The 6,404-nt window shown below is 42.2% G+C and overlaps 1 long non-coding RNA gene across 2 annotated transcripts in view; it reads left to right on the plus strand.

Moving 5' to 3' along the window:
* The window catches only part of LOC123952046, a 99,670-nt gene extending 93,815 nt beyond the window's left edge, over positions 1 to 5,855 (plus strand). Inside the window, exons 4-5 of one of the 2 annotated variants that reach the window (XR_006820558.1) lie at positions 4,142 to 4,433; positions 5,645 to 5,855. This is a non-coding gene — a long non-coding RNA (uncharacterized LOC123952046). Of the gene's footprint in view, positions 1 to 4,141; positions 4,434 to 5,103; positions 5,220 to 5,644 lie in introns of those variants that run through there. The other variant, XR_006820559.1, reaches the window with a different exon arrangement.
* The last annotated feature ends 549 nt before the right edge of the window (positions 5,856 to 6,404 follow it).

Below are 6,404 nucleotides of genomic sequence, written 5' to 3' on the forward strand. Positions count from 1 at the left end.
ATAATTTTTCCCAATCTGTGGCTTGCCTATTCATTCTTGTTAATTATGTGTGTGATACTCTTCCTTTTCATTCTCCTTCTTCAGGAAATAGAGGGTATAGAAATCAGAGGCTATATATGATACACTTCCTATAGGTTTCTGTACTCCTTCAAAATAAGGTTTCTTTCTCACAAGTCACAAATTCACTTTATAGACAGTAAATTCAGATTATAAGAGTGATACTCATCTGTAGCCTCAGAGGGTTTTTTTGTTTGTTTTTAATATGAGCTAGTCAGGGACCATTTTTGGTCTCTTCTCCCTCCATGGGTTTGATCTCTTTGTTAATAGGTGATGTTTTAAACCTGTCAGTAGCACCTGTGCCTTCAGTTATTTCTGTGACCAGTCAACTGGGTAGTAATTGAAATCCTGCTGCGTACCATGTGCTAGATGGCATGGGGGCAGGCAGAGATGTACAGGATATAGGGTCTGCCCACTGTAATCTTACAGCATACTTTGGGCAGACAGGACCTAGATGCCTGCAAACATACCATAGAATATCAAAGTGCATAGTATGGACACTTAGAGGAGAATTTAGATTTAAAATTTGTCAACATGATACACAATAAGTGCACAATAAGTTAAAAAGGGAGATTCTCATTCGTTGTTTGGAGATTGCATTATCCTTCTTCCCCACCCCCGCAGCTTTTATTTGGAAGTATGTATTTATGTATTTATTTGCTCTCTTGCTTACCTTTTTGTCTGTCTGCCTATATATGTTTCCTGAGCTGGTCAGGTTTACTATGAGGAAAATACCTTATAAACACACAGTTACACATGTAGGATAAATGGTACATGAAAGGGGTGCTCTGGGGTGCCTGGGTGACTCAGTGGGTTAAAGCCTCTGCCTTCAGCTCAGGTCATGATCCCAGGGTCCTGGGATTGAGCCCCACGTCTGGCTCTTTGCTCTGCAGGGAGCCTGCTTCCTTCTTTCTTCCTGACTCTCTGCCTACTTGTGATCTCTGTCTGTCAAATAAATAAATAAAATCTTAAAAAAAAAAAAAAAAAAGAAAAGAAAGGGATGCTCTGTGTGTTGTTGGAACACAGGAGAGCCTGTGGCCTGGCCTCAGAGTTGAGAAAGAACTTCCTAGAAGAGCTAACGTTTACCTTGTGTGAGGAAACCCCAAGGATACATTTATAGCAGTGGGTAGATGGATCAAAGGAGTGCTATTTAACATTTTGTTATATATTGCTAAATTGCTACCTTGTGTTTTGAAGAATGAGTGGGAGTTTATCTGGCAGAGAAAGGTACAAGAAGGATGCTATTTTAGGCACAGGAACAGCAGAACAAAGACATGGCATTACAAATGATTGTGTAGTTTGGTGGGATGCATGGTGGGGAACAGCCAGGCACAGCACTGTAAGAGAATTTAGGGCCAAGTTAAGAATTAGGTGGGCTAGAGGCGCCTGGGTGGCTCAGTGGGTTAAAGCCTCTGCCTTCGGCTCAGGTCATGATCCCAGGGTCCTGGGATCAAGTCCTGCATCGGGCTCTCTGCTCAGCGGGGAGCCTGCTTCCTCCTCTCTCTCTCTGCCTGCCTCTCTGCCTACTTGAAATCTCTGTCTGTCAAATAAATAAATAAAATCTTTTTTTTTTTTTAAAAAAAGAATTAGGTGGGCTAAAGGGAGCGGGGGTAGCTCTCTCAGTGGAAGGAATCCACATCAAACTTTAAAATGTAAATAGGATGTAAGGTAAAGATGAGTAGGGACATGAATTCATTTCTGTGGATTATACCTTTCCTCCCTATTTTCCTCCCTGCCCTCGTTATTTCCTGCATGCCTGCCTTGCTTCCTACCATTTATTCAGTACCTGTGCCATACTAGTCACTGTTCTAGGCATTGAAGAGAACAAGGCAAAGTTCTGCTCTCATGGAGCTTGCATTTTAATGGAGGAGATACACAATGAACAAGTGAAAGAAGGAGAGGAAGGAAGGAAATCCAGATGATGCAAGGAAATGGTTAAGCAAAGGGAGAGTGACTGGTGCGAGGGAGGTGGTTCAGACAGCCTGGAGGGCAGATAGATGCCTCACTCACCTCCTGCCACAACCCTGCTCTGCCCCAATTGGTTGCAGTCTCATAGATCGCCTAGCATGTGATTTCTGTCCTTTCTGAACTCACCTTCTGATTTTGTGATATCCATCTCTTGCTGCCTTCTACTTTCATTTGTCATCTTTCTGGTTCCTTGTAAACTCCTTGAGGACAGGCTGAGCTTTTCCATGTTCAGATGCCATACCAGAGCACAATGCCCTGAAGCACAGAACCCTTATTTTAAAAAGAAATGGCCATTGTTGAAAAACTTAGCACATTACATTTTTAGTTTTTTCTCTTCTCTTGATTTTCAGGTCATTTGCCTGAAATATGATCACTGCTCCCGAGGCCTCCTTTTGCTCCTGCTGTGTAGTGCCTGCCCTCATCCTCAATCTTTGTGTTGACAGCCACATTGTTCCACTCTCTATAAGATGAAGGACCTATTGGATTGTGCTCCTCACCTCATAATGAGAATTACCAGCAGGCCTGGATGGATTCCTAAGCAATGTGAGCCTGCTCTCCTGCAAATGTCTTTAATAATAAATGATGAGAAAGGCAGAAGGCGCAATATATTCATTTCTTTGTTATGGAATGTCCCTGTAGGTTTTTAGTGCCTAAATTTAAACTAAAAAAGAAAGCTATAATTTTGGGGCCTTTGTTTGCATATCATGAAACAATTTCAGTTTGGAGTGCAATGCTGACTCTTTGGGGATTAGAGGGATTTCCAGAGTTTATGAAGGCACCTTGTTTTTTTGTTTAATTGGAGACAGTTTTAATAAGGATGGTGTTAGATTATTTGTGATAAGTTTGTTTAAGCAGAAAGTGGATTATGATTAGAAATATGGGTTAGGGGTGCTTGGGTGGCTCAGTTGTTAAATGTCTGCCTTCAGCTCAGGTCATGATCCTGGGGTCCTGGGATTGAGCCCCACATCGGGCTCCCTGCTTCTCCCTCTTCCACTCCCCCTGCTTGTGTTCCTCTCTGGCTGTGTCTCTCTTTGTCAAATCAATCAATCCATCAATCAATCTTGAAAAGAAAAGAAAAGAAATATGGGTCAGATCTACCCTGAAAACCTTTAGAAAATTACAACTTCAGGCCTTTGGAGGGGAAGTTATTTTTTTCCAGCATGGCAGAAAAGACTCAGTAGTAGCAGCTTTTAGGAATGTGGGGTGTTAGAATTGGAAAAACCCTTCGTGATCCAACCTCTTCGTCCTGTAGATGTGAAACTGAGATCCAGAGCCATAAAAGGGCCTACTGAGGATCAGTAGGTAGCAATTGAAGCAGCTCACAACTTCAGTCTTTTGCTTGTTCATGTTTTCTTCCATTATTGATATGTGGTAAGTGAAAGAGCTTGGTGGTCTGTAAGATGTTTGACATATGTGAACTGCTATCATCCCATCATTTCAGCGTGCTGCCTCTTACCCTGATTTGACCTCCAAAGGCCAGAGATTACTTGTGTATAAAATAGGTGGCTGCAGTTGATATCCAAATTCTCTTCTATTCCTAAAATTTCATTTTTTTCATGGCTCTTTCTTAAGAACATAGACAGTGGTTGGAAAACCTTGGAATTCACCAAGAACCCCTAGACTTTTTCCTCCTTTGACTCTCCTTCGGTTTCATCTCTTGCTACTTCATGCCTTTCTTGTTCCCTGACCTACCAGCTGAACTACAAGTATAAGACCTCAAAGATCTCAGCTTCTCCCATTGTCTTAGACCATATGTACCTGATGTGCCCTCAGCAATCTCTGTCCTGCCAAATCCTATTTGTTCTTTAAGGCTTGGTTTGAGCATCATCCTCTCAGGAAGTCTTTCCAGGTATCTCTTAGAAGCTTCCCTATCACACAGTACTTCCTGCTATCACATTGTTTCTCATACCGTATAATAATTTTCTACTTAGATCTCTCACTCTCTCCAGCCCATGAACTCCTTAGCTCTGAATACCAGTGCCTGCACTGTGCCTGGAACATAGGAGGGGCTTAATACTTGTTTGTTTTTGATGATATGTAGATAGATTGCTGATTGGTTTTCTCCAGGAGTTGACCAGCAGTTCCACACTGATGACCATGTCTTGTTTTTCAGCAGACTTCGACTTCTGGCCATTGGTGGGCACTGCCGATTTGTGTCTTGAATGGAATAACGAGGGTATTAAGATGCATTTTCTATGAGCCACCTCTGAACATCACCCCTGTGATGTCCTTTGGTGCCCCTTTGCTGATGGAAGAAGCTCGAGGTGAATGACATTTGAACCTGCATCACTGAGGATAACGTGAAGCTAGTCACTTGCCATCTGGCTACACCTGAGCATGCCAAACCGCATTTCATGGAAGGAGTTCCAGAAAGATATGTTGCAGACCCCAAGAAGGAATAGATCCTTGTGAGTTTACAAGATCTAGTGTACATTAGCAGCCTTTTTAGAGTTCTGGGGAGATATGTGTAAGGCTTCCTCTGCAGCTGGAGGATGAGAAGAGGTTAGTCATTGTCCAAATTCTCAGAGGTTTCTCCCTCTGAGTTTGCTAAGTTACTTCTAATGTGTGTTAACTCAGGCAGCTGCTGGTAATTGCTGCTGATTACTGGTAAGTTGCTGTCAATAGCAAGTGGCTGTCCTAGCATCAGTAAAGACATATCTTAAGATAGCAGGACTAGGGAATAGAGTAGTGTAGTATAAATAGCATTGAGGTGCCAGAAGACCAGGGAGCTAGCAGCCCAAAAGGCCAGAAGGAAAAGCGCAAGGCCACTAAGGTTATAGAAATGGCTCAATTCTGGCAGGAACTGGGATTCTGTTGTGTTAATTTTCATGCTAAACAATGAATGGAAGTTGGCCACTAAGCTTGAAGAAGGTTGCTTCTCAGCACCTCAGTGTGTCCAAATTCTGGAGGAATCTAGAGTAAAAAAGAGAAATAATACCAGGTGGAAATAAGGAAATTCAGGATTTTGATAACCTGATCAAAATTAATGGAAGGTAAGCGTATAACATGAAACATATAAATAATCCTGGACTGATTGAGATTACTGAGTAATTGTTGGCCTTCTCCTCCTCTCTCCAGCCTAGTTGTGAGAGAAGCCTTCCCCCTTCATCTCTGCTTTTCCTTCTTTCCTGGGCTGGACTGGGAATGTGGACATGGGCAGGCCTTTTTATTATTCATTCACTGCCTGCACTATGGTAAGCTTTAGAGATATAACATGAAATTTGATGGAGTTTAAAGTATTTTACTCCTTCCTACTTTTTCTTTATTCTTCTGAAAGTTTAATCCAGCTATTGACCCTGCTTGGATGTTATTTCCTTTTCTTTGGTTGGGGTGGGATGGGGTGTGTGTGTGTGTGTGTGTTCCTGAGATAGGTAGGAGACCAGAGTTCTGTCCTGGTAACTGAAGAATAACAGACATTAAGGGGAGGAAGGCTTGGCTCAGGAGTCTTTGGGTTGAAGGGCACCTCTGAGGCCTGGTTGGACTGGTTACTCTCAGTCTGAGTGAAGTCACCTCAGATACACATATTTCATCGGTGGTTGCATCAGTTGGGGCTCTAGCAGAAAGTTCATGGTACCCTGAAATGGTCAATTTGAGGGAGTTTAATAAAGACTTTTTTCAGAGACATGGGCAGAGCGAGGAATGTGGTTGCACCCGGAGAGTGGCGAGTGCCTTCTGATTAAAATCTGGCAATTCTGTGAAGCTGCCAGTTGGAAAGAACAAAACAGCTGAGGATTCAAGCATCTGACCATTCTGGTGCATCATTCTCTTCTCATTGGAACATCTACAGTTGAAGCATGTTAAAGAGTTTGCCCAATATTGCACCTCCAGTATGTGGGAAAATAGATTTGAACCCAGATATATTAGAGTCTAAATGCCATGTCCTTTCTGATTGTAGCTGTTACATTGTTCATTCAAGGTAGGAGGACATAGGGGGAGGAGTGTCTCTTTCGTTATGAAAGCAAAACCTCTTGTAGACATCCCAGCAGACTTCCAGTTATTTCTCACTTGTCAGAATTGTGTAATATGACCCCATCGCACAGTCTCCTTATGTGCCTGTCTCCCATCCCTCTAGCTGCAAAGAAGGCTGGAAAAGGAAGTGCTTGGCTTTTTTATACTCTCTAGTGGAAAGTGACAAGAGAGTAGTAGAATGATTCTTCAATCAACCAGTTAGTGGCTGACTTCTTTTTTCCTACAGTTTTTATAAGCACATTCTTTCTTTAGATAACTTTATACATTCTATCTGGTTTTGGTCAATTAATGCAAGACTCTTCACTTTCTGGGTGTTTAAGGTAATAACATATTTCTAATATACTATGTATTGATTTTGCAGCTTAACTCGGAACACATTTTTATTTTTCCTGTCTCTGGGTTTATGAGAG

Source organism: Meles meles, chromosome 1, assembly GCF_922984935.1.
Source record: "Meles meles chromosome 1, mMelMel3.1 paternal haplotype, whole genome shotgun sequence".
NCBI lineage: Eukaryota > Metazoa > Chordata > Mammalia > Carnivora > Mustelidae > Meles > Meles meles.